Genomic DNA, 11,729 nt, shown 5'->3' on the forward strand with positions numbered 1-11,729 from the left:
AGTCATCCCCAAACGTGAGTCATCTCAGCTGCTGGGAATCTTCCAATTCTTTGATTGAGGTGAGATCCACATAGCATAGAATTAGCCATTCACGGCATGTGGTGCCATGGCATCTAGCAGAGCTGCAGTATCTTGTGGCCGCCTCCCCCCGCCCCACATCTCATTCCAGGGCAATTTCACCCGGAAGGAAACCCCTCGCCCCTCGGCTGTCCCCCTAATCTACCTCTCATGTCTACAGACTTCCCTTTCCCGCATTTCTGCAGATGGAATCGCAGGTGGCCTCTCAGGCCTGGCTTCTTCCCCTCAGAGTGTGTCGAGTCCATCCCTGCGTGTGGTGGCTGAGCTGGGGCCTCTACCTTTCGTGGCTCACATTTTGTGGTATGGATGAGCCACGTCTGTGTGTCCCTTCATCCGGGGATGGACATCAGGGCTGTGGTTGCACAGGTGCACAGGTATGGGTCCCTTCATCTGGGGATGGACATCGGGGCTCCGGTTGTGCAGGCACACAGGTGTGGGGTGCCACGGTCTTGCTCGGTTTACCTGTGTGAGTCCTCAGATCACCACCAGGAATCCAGCCTCTCTCCCCTCCAAAGCTTCAGTGGATCCTCAGGGAGCCCAGAAGAGGGGCTGGGCCTCCCTCCCACCACATCTCCAGTTCCCTGAACTGTGCTCAGGTGACAGCACCCCCAGAGCAAGGGACTCCCCACCACATGGCTCACTGCCAAGAGCTCCTGGAGGTGCCAGCACCCCGCCGGGCCAGGAAGGCAGCAGTGGCAGATCTGAGGTATGGTTTAGATGGACCCCTAGGGCAGCAGAAGCCCCTCAGAAGCCCAGGGGAGCACTCCACGCACCCACCCCCAGGGCTCCCTGGAAAGGCACATGGTGCCCTGGGAGGAAAAAATCTTCCTGAAAAACTAAACGAGTGAATTCGGAAGCTTAGGTGTCAGAGCTGGGGCCCCATGACGGGCCAGGGGCAGCCATCGGCCCCTCCCTGGACACCCAGGGTTCCCTGGAGGAGAAATCGTACAGGGCAGGTGGTGAGAACTTGAAGTTCACCTCCACAGTGGCTTCCTCACTGGGCGATGGGAGGCTTGGATGAGATGATGTGGTGTGTTTCAGGCTGAACAGGTGCCTGGAAAGGTGTGTCCACAGCTGACCCTGAGAATCTGTGACTCTGGCCTGGTTGGGAAATGGAGCCTCTGCAGATGTAACTGATCAAAAGATCTTGCAGCGGGGTCATCCTAGGTTATCTGGGTGGGGACTAAATCCAGCAAGGGGTGTCCTCATAGGAGCAGAGGAGGAGACGTGTGCAGATGAGACGGCCACATGAAGCTGGAGCAGAGATTGGAGCAATGTGGCCACAAGTCAAGGGACACCTGGAGCCACTAGGAGCTGGAACAGGCAGGAAGAATCCTCCACTGGAGCCTCTGTGGGGGAACGAGGCCCTGCCCAAGCCTTGATTGCAGCCACCATATCTGCCCCTCACACCCAGTAGTTTTTCCTGGAGGCATCACTGGGCAACCTGCCCACTGGGGCCAAGGACGCCATGGCCAACAGTGGTTCAGATTTCAGGGACTTTAGACAGCTGCAGGTGTTAGGGTCCTGGGGGCCTTTCCCAGCTGTCCCCCCAGATGGAGTCATCAGTCCTCTCTACCCAGTCATGGAGACCACACTGTTGTCCTTCCTTCTGGGCCAGGAGAAGGCCCCACTGTGCGATGAGCTGGGACGTGTGTCCACACCTGTGAAACCTGCTCTGCACGGCCCGGTCTTCAGGAGTGGAGCAGCCCAGATGGGCTGAGTGAGGAGCCCAGGGCCCACAGCCGCTGCACAGAGCTGGGGGCATGCATTCCCCACACCCCTGCTCTGCTTGCCCTCCCACACCTCCAACCCAGCTTCCTGCTGACTTTCCTGCTGGCATTTCGGGGGAAATTGAGTCTCCCGGGGATAAACAGCATCTGTGTCCAAATGAGCTTTCCGAGTCCAGGTTCAAACACTTTGGGGAGCTCTAGGAGAGAAAATATGGTTTCAATTTTCCAAAGCAGGCCGAGGTCCCCGAGTTTAAGCCACATGGCCTGAGAAGCAAGGTTCCCACCCAGACCCAGGTCATCACCCAGCCATGGCCACGGGTAGTGCTCTGTTCAGGCAGTGTCACCGGGGCCTGTGGGCTCCTGGCTGGAGGTCAGGGAACTGGGGTCCCCATTCCCGGTCCCACAGATGACAGCATTTCTTCCTCCAGCCCCAGTTGGAGAACCAGCTGTCTGGACGACTTGTCAAGGTCACTAAGAAACTTGGGCAGGAGAAGGAATTCATCCCAAACTCGGGAAACTTCCTGGGGTCAGGAGACACTGAGCTCAGTGACCTCCCAACCAGCACTTCCCAGGGATGGGATGCAGCCCTCACAGGGGGCAGCAGGTGCAGTCTCAGCCAGCTCTCCAGCTGCCAACCCCACCTCATTCTTGTCTGAGGTTAAATGGAGTCTTGGCCCCATGCATCTTGATTTGGGGGCCCCGAGCCTGTGGGCACCAGGGAGGGCCAGGGAAGCAGCAGCAGCTGTCCCAAAATGTGGGCACCTCTGGGGGACCACAAGCCCCTGCCACCCTCCCAGGCCAGGCTCTCAGAAGCCCCAGGGAGCCTACAGTGCCCGAACCTGCCTGCTGGGCTGCCCCGGAAGAGCCTCCCTGCTGTTGGAAATCCCTGAAAGTCCACAGAACCCTACTCCACATTGGCCTCTGACTGCTGGCTCCAGCAGCTTGAAGGGACCTGTCCTGAGCTCAGTCCAGGGGCCAGGACATGACCAGCATGTCTCCCACCCGGACTCTGGCCCAAAGCCCAGCCTCCATCCACCCCTCAGTGGCTTGAAGCCACTCAGCTGGCCACGGGGGCTGATGAGCAGCTCCGTGTGCCTGGCATGAGGCACCAGGGTCAGTTGTGACCTCATGGAGGAATAGCCAGGGGATGGGGAAACTGGGACCCACATAGTCCCACCCCTCACAGTGATTACTGAAGGTGACCATGGCCTTGAAAGAGACCATCAGAGGGTTCAGTCTGGGCCAGTTGAGAAGGGCTTCTAGGAGGAGGCAGCATGTGAGCCAAGAGTGAGAGGCATGGGCAGGAGAGGCCGGTTCAGGCCAAGGACACTCCAGGGCCCAGGGTAGTGGACACCACTCTCCCTCCTCCAGGAAAATGTACCCTTCAGGCAGCAACTTCTAGAAAGATCTGGGCAGAGCTGGCCCCTTCCTCCCCATGCCAGAGGCAGACACATGATCCAACCTGGTTCCCATCTGGCTCCTCGGGAACCAGCAAATGCCCATGCCGGCTTGCTCCATGGTACCAGCTGGCTTTCCCTGACTCCCGAGGAAGCAGATGTCATGCATGGCCTGCCTGGGCATCTAGGAGACCATCTCCGCCCATGGGGTTGGACCACAGAAGGGCCCTCTGTCTCTGCCCATTTCCCTGGTGTAAGCACAAGTACCCGGGTGTCAGGGGCACCTCTTCCTTGCTGCCCCACCCAGTGGGCAGCACAGAGCTTAGTGCAGGAGGGACAGAGAACTTCGGACCTGAATTACCTCCAGCCAATGCTCAGCCTGCCTGCAGGACCTCGGGCCACTGTGCTGCTGTCCCCCTAGTATTCTTCCAAGTCACTCTCAGCTTCGAGTCTACTTTAAAAGGAGACTCCCCATGGCAGGTTTGAGACACTGGTGGGGTCCCTTCGTGAGCACATTGGAAGATACATGGAGGCTCCAGCAGAATGATCTAAGCACCTGATGCCACGTTAGGGGCCGCAGCGCGGGCTCCCTTTCAGGGCGTTGGGGGCCATGCTTTAGCCCTCTGTTTAGTAACACTCAGGGGACCCTGGAGGCAGGCAGGCAGGCTCTGGGGAATGGGGAGTCTCAGAGCAGCCCACATCCCAGCAGTCTTGCTGGGAGGAGCTGGGGAGCTGAGTATATTGGGGAAAATCCATCTCCAGGGCTCCCCTGAGGCAGTCCCCATCCCCAGGGATTACTCCACTCTCTGCTGGCCTGTGTCTACCTTTCCCAAGATAATTCCAGAGCCTAGCAGCTGCTCTGGGACCCACATGGACTGGGCAGGCGGCTGGAGTGCTGTGGCATGGAAAGGGGCCGTGTGAACCTGAGACCCTCAGGCTCAGGACACTATCCTGGTGGCTGCTGATGGGGGTCAACATTCTGCCCCTGCATCCTGCCCCACTGCCCAGGGTCATGGGGACTCACTGGGCTGTGCCCCCACCTGTGTGCCCTCCCCATGTCAAAGAGCAGGTGGGGGGACCTGACAGAGGGTGGCTGAGGGTCCAGCCCTCAGCCGTATGCCAGCCCCATGTGGTTCCTGAAACTTTTGGGACTGAAACCTCCCATTGGCTGAGACCCTGGGTGGGGGTGGCTGCAGAGGTGGGGCTGGCCTGGGAGTAAGCAGGACAGGATGCCTGTGAGGTTGCTGGGCCTCAGGTGGGCAGAGGCTACTGGGGGCCTGGAGAGCCTGGGGTGACCTGGGGGCAGGCTGGGGTGGGGATGAAAACCACAGGTGCCCCCAGTCAGATGCACATCCATGCACATGGGTGCACACACATGACACACACACAGGACACATGCATGTGCACACAGAGCACACACATGCACACAAGACACATGCATGCACACTTGTGCACACACAGGACACACACACAAAGACACACACGTGCACACAGGACACATGCATGCACACCCATGCACACAAGTGCGCACAGGACACATACCTGCACACTCAGGACACACACATGCACACACGACACATGCGTACACACCCACACACACACGTGCACACACAGGACACATGCATGTGTCACTGTGCAGCCCTGTGCCACTTCACTGCCTCCTGTTGCAGGCCTGTCTTGCTGGTCCACACACTGCCCTCTGCCTGCACATAGGTGCCCATCACCAGTGGGGCTGGGATCTTCCTGTGGTACTACTTGGCCCCTGTGTTCTGCCCGCCTAAGTGGCTCCTATGGCTGGTCCTGAGCATCTGCTCACTCAGCTCTGTCCTGGGCTGAGCTTAGAATGAGACACCACTTCTCCTGTTGTCTTTCCCAGCTTTTCCTCGTCTCCCCTTTTTCCTAGTTTATAAGACAGGAGAAGGGGGAGAAAGCAAAAAGTTGGAAAGAAACAGAAGTAAGATAAATAGCTAGATGACCTTGGCACCACCACCTGGCCCTGGTGGTTAAAATAATAATAATAATATTAACCCCTGACCAAAACTACTAGTGTTGTCTGTAAATTCCAGACATTGCATGAGAACGCACTGTAAAACTTTTTGTTCTGTTAGTTGATGCATGTAGGCCCCTATCACGTTTTCCACGCTTGCTTGATTTATCATGACCCTTTTACATGGATCCCTTAAAGTTGTAAGCCTTTAGAAAGGCCACGTATTTCTTCTTCAGGGAGCTCAGCTCTTAAGACGCAAGTCTGCTGACGCTCTCGGCCGAATAAAAAACCTCTTCCTTCTTTAATCCGGTGTCTGAGGAGTTTTGTCTGCGGCTCGCCCTACTACAAGCTGGAGGCATCAAAGAGGAGCTGGCTGGGTACTGGGTGAAGCAGGACCAACCCAGGACAGGCATCTAGCTCTTGACAGGAGCTCCTGGCCCAGGCTCGTGGCTGGAGAGGGGCTGCAGCTGCCAGGTCTGGGAGTGCCTCCTCCACCTGCATTGGATGGAGCTCCGGAGGCCACGGTGCTGTGGAGGCTGGTGGCGGACCTTGGGCAGGCAGAAGCTGCCAGGGGCCCTGGGGTGACCCAGGGGCAGGCCAGCGGTGCTGTGGAGGCTGGTGGTGCTCCAGAGGCCACAGTGCTCTGAGCTTAGAGCAGCTGCACTGGGAGGCGGGCCCTGGGCGTGGGTCCAACTCTGCACCTTGGAGCTGGGAGACTCTGGACACACCCCCCTTCATGGCCTCGGTGTCCTCCCTGTAGCTGGGATGGCTCTGAAAGGAGAGGGGAGAGAGGACTGGTTTGGGAGACCTCACCCAGGAGCGCTCATGATCTGTTCTGGACCCGCTACAGGGAGGGAGCCAAGTTGTAGGCCCAGGACATCCCGTCTAGCTGGGAGGAAATGGTGGAGGGGCCTGCTGAGAGCCCTGATTTACAGCCCCAGCGCCTGCAGCCCCCCCTCCTGCCCTGACAGTTCTTGTTGCAGCCTCAAGGGAGGAGGTGTTGGTGGGGCTGGGGCTGGGGTGGGTTTCCAGGTCCCCTCGGCCCCTCCTGGGCTTAGTCCTGTGAGCTGAGTGGGTGAGCCTCATCTGCAGGGCCAGGACTCTGAGTGTGGGCTTCTGAGGAGTGGCCCCGGGCCCCTGTGAGTCTCGGTTGTCCAGTCTGTGGAGTGGGGTGGTCTTGTTCTCTGATGCCGGCCAAGGGGGCTTCCTACAGTGTGGGGGCTGTGGCCTCCATGGGTCCACCTGCTCATCTGTCTGGCCAGACTGCCCTGCCGGAGGACTCAGTGCCTGAGGCCGGCTTCCCTGGTCACCAAAGGGAGAACAGAACCACGCCTCTCTCCCAGCCCTGAGCAGGGCCTGTGTGGGAAGGGCCAGCTCCCCTGGCCTGGAGTCATCTCCCTGTCCCAGCCTGGCTGGAGGTGAGTGGGGTCCAGGGATCCCCAGGGCAGGTGCCACCTGGTGAGGAGGGTGGCTTCTCCAAGGTTGCAGCGAAGGATGACCAGGTCTGGAGAGGATGTGGCCTGGCCAGTCCCGACACTGGAGGTGAGGTGGAGAGGGCTGGAGGTAGCTCCTACTGGGAGGCTGCCCCAGGACGGGGGTCTGGGCTGTGTGTGTTGGGCCTGACCCACTCTCTGTGACCAGATGACACCCACCCCCACATCTGCTCAGAGCAGAGGGCAGGCCAACAGCTCATGCCAGGGTAGGCAAGGACTGCAGCCCTCAGGGCCTGCAGCAGGACAGGAGAGCATACCCAGTCCACCATTTCCCATGGATCCCTAGAGCCCCAGGACCCTCGAGATAGTCCCCAGACCTCAGTCCCCACTCCCTCCCCCAGACACACACACACAGAGACACACACAGAGAGACACACACAGACACACACACAGAGACACACACAGAGAGACACACACATACACAGAACTCTTGTTGCCCAGTTTAAGCCAGCTGACCCGGTGGGAGCACATTCCTGCAGGCCCCGAGAGAAGCCGGGTGTTTGAGGATTGTGTGCAGAGGGTTCCAAAAGAAGACCCGACAAGAGGCGGAGAGGGCGGGGCTGCACTCGTGGGGGGTGGGCACAGCCGTCCTGGGAGCTGGGGGCTTGGCTGAGGACCCTGGGCCCTTCCGATTTGAGCTGTGGGTCTGAGGGACCTCCATGCAGGGCTGACCCTGGGAACTGTGGTCACTTGAAGCCCACTCCTCCTGCTGATGTCCACCCAGGAACAGGCTGCCTCCAGCAGCTGGGCCTCAGCGAGACAGCCGTGTGCCCAGAACCACAAGCCACGTGCTTCTGCCCTATATAGCCTTCATGAGAGACCAGGGTCTCCCCAGTCAGGGCACCAACAAGCTCCCAGACCCATTCCTGGCCCTCATGTTCATAAAATCCTTGTAGCTTGAAACATTTTTCAGACTTTAGTAGTGGTTGGAAAGGGTCTCTCTGGCCAGCTTCCTGCTGCAATGATCCCTGAACCCTCTCCCCAAGCTCTCCAGGCCTGGAATGACAGTGTCACCCACAGGGGCACCCCCTTGAACTTAAGAGCAGGCTGCAGGCCAGGTGGGGTGGCTCATGTCTGTAATCCCAGCACTTTGGAAGGCCAAGGCAGGTGGATCACCTGAGGTCGGGAGTCTGAGACCAGCTTGGCCAACCTGGTGAAACCTTGTCTCTACTAAAAATACAAAACTTAGCCGGGCCTGATGTTAGGTGCCTGTAATCTCAGTTACTTGGGAGACTCAAGCAGGAGAATCTTGAACCCAGGAGGTGGAGGTTGCAGTGAGCCAAGATCATGCCACTGCATTCCAGTCTGGGCAACAGAGCGAGACTCTGTCAAAAAAAAAAAAAAAAAGAAACAGGCTGCAGAGCGCCCTGGGTTGGAAAGAGGGGACATGTGGTTGCCCCTGCAGGGGGTGACCTCCTTGGGGGGGTGACATCTGCCTCCAAGGGAATAAGACCCTGAAGCAGGCAGGCAGGTAGGCGGGGTGGAGAGGCCTCACAGGGCTGGGAGCAAAGGCTCCAATCCCAGCCACTGAGACGCTGGTCTGACGTCTGCCGTGTATCAGTTGGTGAACTTGGGCCTGCCTCAGTTTCCCCATCTACATAGCCCTCCTCCTGCCTGGACCTTGTTGAGATTAGCCAAGTTGATACCTGACAAACACCTGGGCACACTCAGTGGAGTGAATCGTCAACAAATGGGACTCCACATCCCACCATACTGTGGGTGTTTCCATCTTTGCTTTGCCCACCAGGAAGCTCTGTGAGGAGTGTGACCTGCCCTGGCACTGGACTGCCTCTCTTTAGGGTTCTGGGCACTCTCTGAACTTTGTAATTTCTTTGGCATTTTTTCTTTCCTTGTTTGTTTGTTATTAATTTTTTCATAATTTTTTTTCTTAGACATAATTCACATAAGATTCACCATTTAAAAATATACAGCTCAATGATTTTAGCACACCCACTAAATGTACTGGAATTGTGTAACCATTATCACAATAGATTTTATTTCATTTTAAATTTTTGTGGATACATAGTAGGTATATATATTTAGGGAGCACATGAGATGTTTTGATGCCGGCATGCAGTGCGAACTAAGAATGATCCATTTGAGAACATTTTACCACCTCCCAAAAGAAATCACATAACCTTTAACTATCATTTCTGGATCCTCCCACTCCTGATTCACCCAGCCCTAGACAAACACCAATCTGTTTTCTGTCTCTAAGGGTTTGTCTATTCAAGACATTTCACATAAATGGAATCACACGATGTGGAGCCTTTTGTGTCTGGCTTCTTCCACTGAACTCATGTTTTTAAGGTTCATCCATCCAGTAGCAAGGGTCAGAATCTCATTCCTCTGTGAGGCTACTGTTCCACTGCATGGGTGAACTACCCCTTCTATCCATTCAATTGTTGGTGGATGTTTGGGTAGCTTGCACTTTTTTTTTTTTTTTTTGGCTATTGTGAATTGTCCTATGAATATCCCTATACACATTTGTGTGGGGACATATATTTTCAGTTATATTAGGTAGACGGCTAGGAATGGAATTGCCAGGTCATGTGCTAATTCAAGGTTCCAACTTTTGAGGAACTATTAGTTTTCCAAACCGGCTGCCTCATTCTCCATTCCTACTAGCAGTGCGTAAGGACTTGTTTCTCCACATCCTCACCAACACCTACGTCCTAGTTTTCCTGACAATAAGCATCCTCATGGGTGTGACGCAACCTCTCATTGTGGCTTTGATTTGGGTTTCCCGGGTGGCTGGTGACACGGAGCATCTTTTTATGTGCTTGTTGGCCACGGGTGTATCTTCTTTGAGAAATGTCTGTTTCAATCCTTTGCTATTTTAAATTAGGTGATTTGTCTTTTTATTGATTTTTTTTTAATTTTTTCTTTTTTTGAGACAGAGTTTCACTCTTGTTGCCCAGGCTGGAGTGCAATGGAGCCATCTCAGCTCACTGCAACCTCTGCCTCCCAGGTTCAAGAGATTCTCCTGCTTCAGTCTCCCGAGTACCTGGGATTACAGGCATGCACCCCCATACCCGGCTAATTTTCATATTTTTAGTAGAGAGGTAGAGATGTGGTTTCGCCATGTTGGAACTCCTGACCTCAGGCGATGCACCCGCCTCAGTCTCCCAAAGTGCTGGGATGACAGGTGTGAGTCACCACAACTGACCTTTATTGTTGAGTTGTAAGTGCTCTTTATGTGTTATGGATATTATATATACCCTTATCAGATAAATGACTGGCAAATATTCCCCTCATTTGGTGGGTTTTCTTTTTACTTTCTTGATGGTGGCCTGTGGGGCACAAAAAGTCTTTAACTTCAAAGAAATCCAAGTATCTCTTTATATTTTGTGTTGTCTTTTGTTGTTTTCGGTGTCCTTATTTATTTAATTTTTTTTTTTGAGACAAGGTCTCCCTTTGTCACTCCCCCAGCTAGAGTGCAGTGGTGTTATCACCGCTCCCTGCAGCCCCGACCTCCCTGGGCTCAGCCGTCCTCCTGCCCCAGCCAACTGGGTAGTCAGGGCTCCAGATGTATGCCACCACATCCAGCTAATGTTTGTATTTCTTGTAGTGATGCGGTCTTGCTATGTTGCCAAGGTTGGTCTCAAACTCCTGGCTTCAAACAACGCTGCCTTGGCCTCCCAAAGTGCTGGAATTACCAGCGTGAGCCACCGTGCCTGGACTTTATTCATTTTTATGTGGCTAAACACATTTTGCAAGGAGCCTAAGCCCTTGGTGAGCTGGGTGGGTGCAGATACACATGCATGGATGGAGCCCAGGCCCTTGGTGAGCTGGGTGGACGCAGACACACATGTGTGGATGTGGGCATGGGCAGGCACAGGTGTGTTGGGGAGAGCCTGCCCAGCGTTAGGTGTCAGGGGAGCTCAGAAAGATTGAGGCAGTCAGGGAGGACTTCCTGATGGAGGAGGCTGGTCCTTTGAAATGCTGGGTAGGGACCTAGCCCCCTTCAGTCTGGTTCGGGGCTGGGGCCCCACAGCCCCCCCTCACATTGGGGGTGTGTTTCCCTCCTCCTTTTGGAGCCCAGCCCCAGCCTGTAGGAACCATGAACCACGAGACCACAGGGCTGGAAGTACAGAGAATAATTAATTTTGACTTAGAGGAGCTGTCTTAAATTGGATAGAAACTGGCGAAAATAGGAATAAGAGGGAAGCTGAGCCAAGAGCAAACAGAAGGAAAACTCCCCAAGAGCCAGGCGCCTGGCGGGGCTCTTGGAGCAGCTGAGTGGGAAGAGGTGCAGGACATTGCTGGGAGATCGTGTCATGTCCCAAGGCGGCCTCCCCGTGCTACCCCACGGGAGCGGCGGCCGCGCTGGCAGGGAAGATGGGAACGTGGCACTCTGCCCTCCCTGCAACTGGCTTATCTGCGCTGAGCTCACTCGATTCCAAGGATCAATTTGAAAATAATTAAAATTCTGTGCAAAACAAGCAGTGGGCTGGGCTGGCCAGCAGGCTGGTACGCACGGAGCCCTTTCATCACCAGTGCAGAAATCTAATTAGTGCCGGATTAAGTCAGCCACAAATCAGCCAGTCGGGAAGGCTCCGCCAAGGGCAGATGAGTTATTAATTAATTATATATTAATTGTATAATTAATTATATATTAATAAATAAATAAATTATTTTAGAGTTGGCATTTGGCTCTGTTGTCTAGACTGGAGGGCAGTGGTGTGATCATGGCTCACTGCGGCCTCGATCTCCTAGACATAAGCAATCCTCCCACCTCAACTTCCCCAGTCCTTTTGTTTTATTTCAGAAAAGGACCCCTCTGGCTGCTGAGTTAAGAATAGACTCTAGGCCGGGTGTGATGGCTCACGCCTGTAATCCCAGCACTTTGGGAGGCCGAGGTGGGCAGATCACAAGGTCAGGATATCCAGACCACGCATCTACCGCGCGGCCAAGCTGCGCACGCGCACGCTGAGCGAAGAGCGCGGCTCGGTGGCCCCCGACTGTGCATCCCTGACCAAACTGAGAACTGGCTGGGCGCCGCGGCGGGAGCAGGCGAGAACGGGCACTGCGCGTCCCCGCG

General features: G+C 55.4%; 1 pseudogene; it reads left to right on the top strand.

Moving 5' to 3' along the window:
* The first annotated feature begins 6,379 nt into the window (after window positions 1-6,379).
* LOC105500455 overlaps window positions 6,380-11,729 on the top strand; it is a 5,858-nt pseudogene continuing 508 nt past the window's right edge.

The sequence above is a fragment of the Colobus angolensis genome, unplaced genomic scaffold (assembly GCF_000951035.1).
Source record: "Colobus angolensis palliatus isolate OR3802 unplaced genomic scaffold, Cang.pa_1.0 Scaffold668, whole genome shotgun sequence".
NCBI lineage: Eukaryota > Metazoa > Chordata > Mammalia > Primates > Cercopithecidae > Colobus > Colobus angolensis.